This window comes from Puma concolor, chromosome C1 (genome assembly GCF_028749965.1).
Source record: "Puma concolor isolate L17-30 chromosome C1, mPumCon1.1.hap2, whole genome shotgun sequence".
NCBI lineage: Eukaryota > Metazoa > Chordata > Mammalia > Carnivora > Felidae > Puma > Puma concolor.
In genome coordinates, this window is record NC_141674.1 from 76,387,214 (window position 1) to 76,398,052 (window position 10,839).

At 42.3% G+C, this 10,839-nt stretch overlaps 1 protein-coding gene across 5 annotated transcripts in view; it reads left to right on the top strand.

Moving 5' to 3' along the window:
* Positions 1-10,839, top strand: part of LRRC8D (leucine rich repeat containing 8 VRAC subunit D) — a 123,860-nt gene that overhangs the window by 24,077 nt on the left and 88,944 nt on the right. Inside the window, exon 1 of one of the 5 annotated variants that reach the window (XM_086717487.1) lies at positions 2,683-2,705. The exons of the other annotated variants lie outside the window; for them this stretch is intronic. The gene's annotated coding sequence lies outside the window, so the exon portion shown is untranslated. Of the gene's footprint in view, positions 1-2,682; positions 2,706-10,839 lie in introns of those variants that run through there. 5 annotated transcript variants of the gene reach the window in all.

Here is a 10,839-nt window from a genome sequence, read left to right on the forward strand (position 1 = left end):
TCCCTCACTCAGACAGAAGGTACTCTTAAAGGTATGAGCCAGACGTCTTTATTCATTATATTCCATTTTCCATCAGAGGAAAATGGAGAATGACTTCTCGCATTCACCAAGTAGTTTATAATTTCACATCTCTGTCTTGCTGCATCTCAGATGTTCCCAGGCGGAGAGCACAAACTGCTTGAGAAGAGGGTGGTTTCATGCGCAGGCTTAGTGCTTCTTCATTTCCCTGGCAGCTCCGGTCTCTGCAGACTAAGTCAAATTGACTTCTCCCCTAATGAAAGCCTGGCCTTGTTTCTCCGCCTATATTTATCTACCTGGTGAAACTCCAGTCTGGTGGAGAGCCACTAACGGAGGTTGGATAGTTGAGAAGAATCAGTTTAATGGCGAGATTGGCCTCAAATGCAATGTTTGAACAGTGTTAAAGCCAGTAGCGTCTTCCTACTCTTAGAGGAAGGGATGTGAGCGGAGGACTTAGAGGGGAGGCAAGTCAAGAAGGGTCTCTTTCTACAGCGCTGGAGGGAGTGTGTAGAATCCCACTACCATGTGCACTTACTGACTCCTTCACCTTATGGGGAGGCTAAGCTTCATCAGGGAGCAGCGTTCGCGGTGGATTTAAATTCGTGATGTCATATGCTGGCTATGCTATTCTAATTTGTACCTTTTGTAATAAAATATATTCCCCTACATAACTAATTTTGCTTTGAAAGGAAAATCTTTCGTGGTCAGGTAGCCTGGTAAATTTGTACCGCCCTCTCTCTCCCTTTTTTAACGCCTATCATCAGTGATTTTAATTCTGTGATCCCATTATTCCAATAGTCCCTCAGAACTTTAATCCCTTTTAGAAAGCAGCTGCTTTGAGTGTTGCGATAGTATCAGTAATTGGCATAATTGCGTTAGCAATAAATAGCCAAGATACACTGTGAGAACTGAGCGATTAATTTCATCTTTTTCTAGATAGATGGACTTGGATGTCTTAAATTTGAATTTCATTGTGATATGTCCGTGTTTAGGCCTCTTCTCTTTGCCAGATACATGACATGATTAAAACAAGTCAGTGAGAGGGACTCTTGAAAGACCTGTACAACCATAGTGTTTTGTCTCTCTTTTTATACCCAAGTATACTCCTGGCTTTCCAGTTCGTTAATTTATTTGAGGAGTATCTTCAGCTTCAGGTGCTCTGCTTCAAGATAAAATAGAACAGCCTTTGTGACTCTCCAAACTCATACCCTGTTTAGAGACAGGATTTGCTCCCACCCTAGGAAAATTTAATAATATTAAGTAATAACCCAGAAATAATGATAATTGATCTTAAGAGCTCTTTATTTTCTTTTTTTTTAAAAATTTTTTTTTTTCAACGTTTATTTATTTTTGGGACAGAGAGAGACAGAGCATGAACGGGGGAGGGGCAGAGAGAGAGGGAGACACAGAATCAGAAGCAGGCTCCAGGCTCTGAGCCATCAGCCCAGAGCCTGACGCGGGGCTCGAACTCACGGACCGCGAGATCGTGACCTGGCTGAAGTCGGACGCTTAACCGACTGCGCCACCCAGGCGCCCCAAGAGCTCTTTATTTTCTGTTGGCAAGCACATTTTCTAGATCACATTTATAATTTGTTACTCCCTTTCATAGTCTGGTGAAACAGGTCTTGTTCACTCTGTTTTGTGGAGAGAGGAAACTGAGGCTGCGGAAATGGGACTTGTAAAATGGGACTACGTAAATGGAGATGCCGGGACGTCTTTTGATGAACACGTCCTTGGCACATCTGTAATCTGGAAAGTTGCTGCCTGAGAAAGGGATGTCCATGCTGATTCAGGTGGTCTTTCGCTATTCCCAGCAAGCTGGTAATGACCGACTCCAGACTAGCCTTACCTACGTCTTTGGATCTTTTCCCATAACCTCTACCCAGAGCTGAGGGGTTTTTGTTTTGTTTTGTTTTGTTCCCACATCTGACATTTACACTTCCTCTGTGTTAGTCACTAGATTTAGCTGTGTTTGTATCAATCTGATCTGTTTTCTGCTGCCAGAATTCTAATGGCATATTTTAATTTGCAGATATTTTATGTCAAGTCTTAGTAAACTGTCTCTTTTTGAAGGGTCAGATTGTTTTTTAGAACAGAAAAGCAGTACTTCTGGTTTAACCCTAGAACACTTTATGTCCCAGAAAAGAAATAATAAATTATGAAATGATGTGTGGGACTGTCTCTACAGCCCACTACCATATATAACGTACTACCACCATACATAGCCCTGCAACTCCCCACCCCAGTTCAGGATACCCACAGTAAAGGTCATATCACATGGGTGACTGGCTGGCTCAGTCAGTAGAGCGTGATCTTGGGGTTGTGAGTTTGAGCCTTATGTTGAGCATAGAGATTATAAAAAAGAAAGAAAAGGTCATATTACAGAACAACAATAGCAAATCCATGTTTGCTTTAAATTCTATGTTAAGTAATTTTGTAGTATTCTCCAGATGGAAATAAGTTTATTTCTTCTTATCTTTGTGATGCTTAAAGTTAAGGTTTTCTTTAGCTAATATTTTATGCGGCATTAAGAAGAACATAAAATTGAGAGTACGTTTTTACTGGGAAATGCTGCATGCAATATTTATTTTGTCTTCAACAGAGTATCCGTAGTGATCTATAACTTCTGTTCCTTAGAATTGTACCAAGTATCAGAAGGGGAGAAAGTGGGAGAGGAAAGAGATAAAGTAAGTGGTCTTTCTTTTATAAATGAGGAATGAAATACGTATTTTTTTCTTAATAAACAATGTACTGCCATTTCTGTCTGTCTGGGACAGTTCCAATAGCTTGTGAATAGGAATGAAAGCATACTAGCTTTGATGTTAAATGCCAAGGAGAAGTTTATGACCAAGAGAGGGCTAGAGTAGAGATTGATTGTGTTAGCATTTTCATTTTTTCAAAACCCTCTGGTTTTTTCATGTCCATTATATAGTAAAAATTATCTTCTATTGGAAATTGCAAGCTTTAAAGCAGTGGTTCTCAACCCTTCACGCAAATTGGGAAGCTTTTATTAATACTTAAAGATTTCAAAGATTTTGATTTGCTTAGAGTTTTACTTCTTATTTCTGATGATTGCTAATATTGAGTGACAGAGGTACTATGTATCACTCAGCTGAATATATAGTGTAAATAATGCCTATAACATCTTCTTGTACTTACACAGTAGGAGTGTATATCTATGTGAGATGTGGGTTCAGTGCACTGAAATCTGCCAGCACCTTGAAGTCCATGGGCTGGAAAATCAGGACCAAAGTAAAACAACTGCTCTGGGCTAGGGATGGCAAAATGGTGATTTAAATGTACAGTCTGTTAGCCGTCAGATTATCAAGATACCGATCTCCATCTTTCTTGTACATTAAATAGATGATGTGTAAAGTCCTGACTTTGAATCTGATTTTGTTTCCAGGTTAATTGTTTTTCATGGTCAACTTTGAGGTCTTAGAAGTACTCAGTTATGGATAACTGGAATTCTTGTAAGACCATTTTCCCTGCATTACTTCTGTGAATATCCTTTCCTTACGTTAATATAGTCAGGACTCTGACACCAGTTGCATAATTGCCACTGGCTTAAGTACCACCAGCAGCAGCCTTATTTTCATTTCCCAGAAGCTAAAAGAAGCTTCCTCTCAACCTTAACCTTTACAGTTTTTGATGAGTACATGGAAAGAGATATTATTTATCCTTATTTCCTGGTGGAAAAAATGGACACATAAGTTCCTACTGAATCGGTCTCTTTGGTTTCCATGCCTGTTTCTGTGGTTTTGGTGTTCTGTTAAAGACAGGATAGGCCGAGCACCAAAACTTATTAAGGTTAGTGCATAATGTCTTTTTTTCTGATTAAACAACAACAAAAAAATCACTTCCTGCTTAACACTTCATGTGTGCTAGACCTTTACATGGATTGTCTCTAATCCTCCTGGTGTTGTGCACGGTGGATAATCTCCCTGTTTTATAGGTGAGGAAACTGAGGCAGGCAGAAATTATAGCTTACCCATTCATAGAAACAAGTGAAGCCCTGGACTGGGATCCAGATTTCTGATTCCCCATGATAAAACTATCCCTCCTTTATATCTGCTTCTTTCTGTCCTTAACCTCCCTAGTGAAGAGAAATGGTCACACTTCATTTAGTCTTAAGTTTAACTTTGCCCTCTCAGCAGGGGTTAAGTTACAGCCACAGAGCATATAAAGGCATTAGGAAATTAGGGACGTGGAAGAGTTAAGGTTTTTATGAATATTTTTGGCTTTTGCACAGTATGTATTCATTTTTTTCCCTCAAAAGCCTAGATATATTGACTCTGTTGGTGAGAGTGTCTTGAGGCAATATTGGCCACAAGCAGCCCAGCTGGATGTTAGGCTGTAAGCATATTGGTTTTACTGGGAACTCTGCAGTTTGTTGGCAGGTTTGTATCGCCACCAATACTGCATGATGATTTCTTTTTTTATTAACAAATTTCCTGATGTTGGCCAATCTGATAGATGTTTTTTGTACCTCATAGTTTAATTTTGCCTTTTTATGACTACAAGTGAGGTTGAGCATCCCTTCCTTTTGCTTGATTTAATTTCCCTTTTCTGTGAATCAGGTCTCTTGCCCTTTTCTGATAAGTTCTTCGAAAGAATTCTTCTAGCATTCCTGTATATTCTAGAAACGAATCCCTTCTCTGCTTTGGGTATTGTGAACACTTTCTCCCAGTATGTCACTCGCCTGATAACTGTGTAGGGTGACTTTCATTAGCAACAACAAAAATCTTTAATTTTAATGTAGGTGAACCCATCCGTTTTTAATGTTATTGTGGTCTGTGATTGAGTCATTTCAGGAATCCTTCCCTGTTCTAGGATCATACCATGGTTTAGTCTTCCCTCACTTTATTCAAGTTTTATAGGTTTACTCTTGAGTTTTTAAACTATTTGGAATTTGATATATGAGGTAGAAACTATTTATTTGTGAATGAGAGAGAGCATAAGTGGGGAAGGGGCAGAGGGAGAAGAAGAGAGAGAATCTTTAAAAAAATTTTTTTTTAATGTTTATTTATTTTTGAGAGAGAGACAGAGCATGAGTGGGGGAGGGACAGAGAGAGTGGGAGACACAGAATCTGAAGCAGGCTCCAGGTTCTGAGCTGTTAGCACAGAGCCCGGCGTGGGGCTCAAACTCAGAAACCGTGAGATCATGAGCTCAGCCGAAGCCAGACACTTACCCGACTGAGCCACCCAGACACCCCAGAAGAGAGAGAATCTTAAGCCCAGCGTAGAGCCAGATTCAGGGCTCAATCTCACGACTCTGGGATCATGACCTGAGCTAAAATCAAGAGTCGGACACTGAACCGACTGAGTCACACCAGCAAGCGCATTTTTATTTTTTAAAAACTGGTTATGTTGTGAGTCAATTTGACCAACACTGTTTGCGAAATAATCTACTCTTTCTCTACAGTTGGTGCTGCCTCTAGCATATAAGTGTATATTGATAGAGATCTCTTTCTGAGATCTCTCATTTGTTTAGGTGACTTAATTGTGTGTTCCTGGGTCATTGATACCCTTTTAAAATTATTATGGCTTTCAAATATGTCTTGTTACATGTACATTTATATTACCAAGATTGATATAAATTTAAAAGTTCAAAAATAGCAGCACCTGGGTGGCTCAGGTCATGATCTCATGGTTTGTGGGGTTGAGCCCTGCGTTGGGCTCTGTACTGACATCACAGAGCCTGCTCCCTCCCCCTCTCTCTCTGCCCCTCTGCTCATGTTTGTGCACATGCATGCACGCGCTCGCTCTCTCTGTCTCTCTCAAACATTAAAAAAATAAAGTTCAAAAATACATTATTTTAGGTAGATTTCTTGCTGTTATTTCTGTGTGTGTTAACTCTTAACACCTGCAGACGTCTTCTAGAAATGTGTTTACTTCACTGGGAGCATTATTTAGTAACGTAATTTAACATTCCTTACGTTACATTTCTTTCTCAGTTTTATTTTTTTCAGCAACATGGCTCCCTTCCACACTTGGTTATCTATGTAGGGCAGGGGGGTCTCACTTCAAAGGCTTCTCTTTCCTCTTTAGTGCTTTGCATGTACTTATAGATCTGGGATGTGCATTCCTAGTATGGCTTTTGAGTGAATGTTTGTGATGCTGTAATACATGGCTGAAAACTCTTGAAAACCTGTTGATTATAGATGTCTGTTTATTATTGGGAAAACATTGCCAGTTTTGACTTGGTTTTCCCCAAGTTTATTTTGCTCCACACTCTTCTCAGATCACTTGGTCTCATCCCTCTTCCAGGCTCTAATACATGTCACCCTGAATGCTGGATTACTTGATTTGATAAACAAGCATTTGCATGCCTGTGCAGAATAGTGTCCTTTTTCCTTAGTTGATGAAATGGCATGAAACCATGTTGTATATAACATGGCTTATATTATTGTAAGTAAATGTGAAATTACTGTGGGGGACAAATTTTGGTATCAGAATAGATACTGCATAGCATGGTTGCCTGGACCAAAGATATTCTTCTTGGCCATCGGGTCTAGCATTATATGGGTGATAGGCTATGTTTTATTCTTCTTTTGTTTGGAGTTATTTATAGATGCTTTGTGGATGTAGGGTTGCAGTCTACTGAAATTTACTAAGCTTGCACAAAGTCCAATAAAGTTATAATATAGAATGTTCTAGAGTCTAAAACCTGCTTAGACAGATAAGACCATGCCCTTGGGCTGTTGGAGTTGTTCTCCCAGTGTGCTTTAAACAGGATTCATTAGGTATTCACCTAAGTTTGATGATAACAACCCCAGCTACTGACCTGATTGAACTTACATACTCTGGAGAGGTCTTCATCTGTGCTGACATTTCCCATTTCTCATTCAGGTTCCTTTATGCTCACCTCACCAGCTGTCAGATCCACCTGTCTTACCAGCCTCCTCTCTTATTCAATTATTCTAATATAACTGACAGCAAAGCTACTTCATCCATTCAGCAGACATTTGCTGAGCTCCAGACTACTAGATCTTAGTTTCCCTTCTCTCTCTTCCTCCTACCTGCTGTGTGCCAGTCATTGTGCTAAGTGTTGAAGATATAGTGTGAATATGACACAGTGCCCGACCTCAGAAGATAGACACATAAATCATTAACTGGAACTTAGAAAGTGAGGCACTTTACCACAGTACGTTGTGATAAATAATAATAGAATCGGGCACAAAGGAGGCAGTGATTTATCCTTTCTTATTTGTGAGGGAAGAATTCATGAAGGAGGTGATTTTGGTGCCGATTATTAGAGGGATAAGATTACTTACCAGGCTGTAGAGAAGGGAAAAAACGAAAGAAATAGTCCAGGTTCGGAGCCCCGATGAGCTCAATGTGCGAGGAACGTAGAGTATGAGTGACTGGAGCAGAGAGGTCAGGGTGCAGGGGAAAGGGGGCTGGGGGTACATCTTGGCCTCGATTCTTTTTTTTTAAATTTTTTTTTCAACTTTTTTTATTTATTTTGGGACAGAGAGAGAGCATGAACGGGGGAGGGGCAGAGAGAGAGGGAAACACAGAATCGGAAACAGGCTCCAGGTTCCGAGCCATCAGCCCAGAGCCCGACGCGGGGCTCGAACTCCCGGACCGCGAGATCGTGACCTGGCTGAAGTCGGACGCTTAACCGACTGCGCCACCCAGGCGCCCCATTGGCCTCGATTCTTGATCCAGCCATGTCCAGGGCTACACATGCTATTTCTGGTAGTGGTGTTTTTTCCCGACCAGAGATGAAATAAATGCTTAAGTCACGGTCTTAAGGTACATGAAAAGGAAGCAGGGAGAAGTCCAGTGACTATTAAAACAACCCAGGTGGAAGTAGTGAGGACCAGAATTACGTTGAGCGTGGTGGGAAAGGAAAGGAGAGGATGGGTTTGAAACTCATTTAGGAGAGAGCATTGGTTACTGATTGAATGGAAAGTGGGAGGGGAGGAAAAAGAAAGATGGCCCCTGATGTTTCTGGTTGGGAAAATTCGCTGATGGTGTCATTAGTCAGAATGGAAAGTATGAGAGGAGCAAGTTTGGAGAGAGAGTAGTGACTTCAATTTGGAGTCAAGTTGGGGTGCCCCTGGGACGTTCAGTTGATCTTGAGAGGCCTTGCCCTAGAGAGAAGTCACAGCCAGAGATGTGCTTTGGGGAGTGACTGGAACTGATGACTGTAGCTGTGAATGTAGCTGAGATCACTGATGGATGGCCCTGTGACCAGAGGCCAACAGACAAAAGGGGAGAACGAAACAAGATCAGGAAATGGTACAAACAAAACCTATGGGAAGCTTGAGCACTAGGGTTTTTGTCTTGTTTCTATTGTCATATGGTCCTTTGAATAAAACCTCCTGAAATCATTAATGTTATTGGCTTTTATTTACCTTATTTAAAAAATATATTTTATAATGTTTATTCTGGAGAGAGAGAGACAGAGTGCGAGCAGGGGAGGGGCAGAGAGAGAAGGAGACACAGAATCCGAATCAGGCTCCAGGCTCTGAACTGTCAGCACAAAGCCCGATGCGGGGCTCGAACTCACCAACCATGAGATCATGACCTGAGCTGAAGTCAGACACTCAACCGAATGAGCCCCCCGGGTGGCCCCGTTACTGGCTTTTAGAGATAAGTTCTCTGAAGCTCTGGTAAGGAACTGGCCAAAACACCCGGGTAGTAAATAGGGAAAAGCTCTCAGGTCTGTGGGAAGCCCCGGGAGGGCCAGGTAGAGCAAAGACTGAAAGTGGGAGCCTGGATTTGGCCATGAGAAATTCAGTTGGTATTTGGTAGTTGGAAGAGTTCTTAAGTCAAGGGTGAGGAAGGACTGAGGGAGAGGCACCAATTGGAGCGTGTGTGCACACATTTGTCCATGAAGGAATATTTTTCAGGTGTAATTGTGACCAGAGCTTGTGTTTTGTTTGAGAATAAGCGGAGAGAGTAACCAAAAGTAGAAGAAGAGAGAATGAGTGGTGGAGTAAGGCTTCAGAAAAGATATGATCTGGAGTGTATGCACGATCAAAGGAGGTATCGTGAGAGGGAACAGGGACAGTCATTCCTTTGGGATGGGAGAGGAAGAGAAGATACATCTGACTGGGGGGGCACCTGGGTGGCTCAGTTAAGTGACTTGACTCTTGATTTCAGCTCAGGTCATGATCTCAGTTCATGAGATCAAGCCCCACGTCGGGAGGGAGGGTTCTGTCAGCATGGAGCCTGCTTGGGACTCTCTCTCTTCCTCTCTCTCTGCTCCTCCCCGACTCATGCACACATTCTCTCTCTCTCAAAAATAAACATAAAAGAAGAAGAAGAAGATACGTGTAACTATAGATGAGTGCTAGTGGAAGAGGAGGAAGCTGAGAAAGTTCGTTCCTGATGGCTTGGGTTTTCTTAGTTAAAGTAGGAGCCGATGAAATCTGGGAGTGAGGGGGCCTGGGGATGATAGTTGAGACTTGGTAACAATAAACTTGGAGAAAGGAGCTCACGGATTTAGGATGAGTAAGTGTATCAGTTGGTGTTTTGTCAGCTGGCATTAGGTGCTGATGGTGGGGTTTTCTTCTGGTTCATACAGTAAGATAAATACCATGACTGACCTTTTAAAATAAAACCCAGAAGCCTTGCCTGAAACGTTAGGTTTAGATGGTGATTTAAGGAACCTAAGGATGAGGGGGAAGGAAGGAAAAGGAGCACAGAAGGAGCTAAGAGATTGAACGTTAGGGAGCCCGAGTTGGTGTCTGAGTTCTCCCATCAACAGGCAACGGCCTTGGGGAAGTCCACTAATCTCACTGAGCCTCGCCGTCCTCACCTTTCAGGGGAGAAAATTACAATTCATGTCCCCTCGAGTCTCCCGTAGGTCCCAGAACATCTGCGAGACCTGTTCGTTATTAAGACAAAAATGAGTGGCCAGAAGAGTAAGAGAAGCTAGGTTCCTGTCATTTATCATTCAGGAGTCCCTCTGATATCAGCCCTCGCCAGTGCCTTTGGGGAGTTGACAGCAAGAGGCCAGGCCAGCTGTTGGATAGCATGCCCCAGATCCACTGCCGGCCTGCACCCAGGAGCTCAGCAGGAAAGGAGAGAGGCATGGGGCTGTGAGTGGTGCAGGGCGATGACAGGGTAGGTTTGTTGAGTGTGTGTGCCTTGGCTCCCCCAAGATCTCACAGGGCTCTTTGTAAAGGCAGTAGGAGGTCTTTGCATTCGTCATCTGTGGTATTTCTTTCCCTTGTATGATTGCATTTTATTTTCACTGGGTGTATTTCTCCCTCCTCATCAAAAAGATAGCATTGTGGAAGAGAATTCAACAGTCGAAGAAGGGTGAGCATTATTTCCAGCATCTTGCCTCAAAAGACTTTCTCCTTCCCATCTCCTTCACTACACCTTGATTTTTTTGCTAGTAGAGAAACCAGAAATAGTTTGAAGCATTTCATCACTGAAGGCTCAGTTGGGAATGTTCTTCCCCTGGATGAACATTTACTTTTCAAAGCTGTTTAAACTGTCTGATTCCTGTTAAGCACAGGGATGACAGGGTGCCTGGCTGGCTCATTCAGGGGAGTATGTGACTCTTGATCTTGGGGTTGTAAGTTCAAGCCCTACATTGGGTCATAGAGGTTACTTAAAAATAAAATCTTAAACAAACAAACAAACAAACAAACAGGGATGACATCTTAAAGCCCTAGAGTTCAGCTAACATTAAAAAGTGAATCGAGATCAGGGTGCCTGGATGGCTCAGTTGGTTGAGCATCCAACTTCAGCGTGGGTCATGATCTCATGGTTTGTGAGTTCGAGCCTTACATCCAGCTCTGTGCTGACAGCTCAGAGCCTGGAGCCTGCTTGGATTCTGTGTTTCCCTCTCTC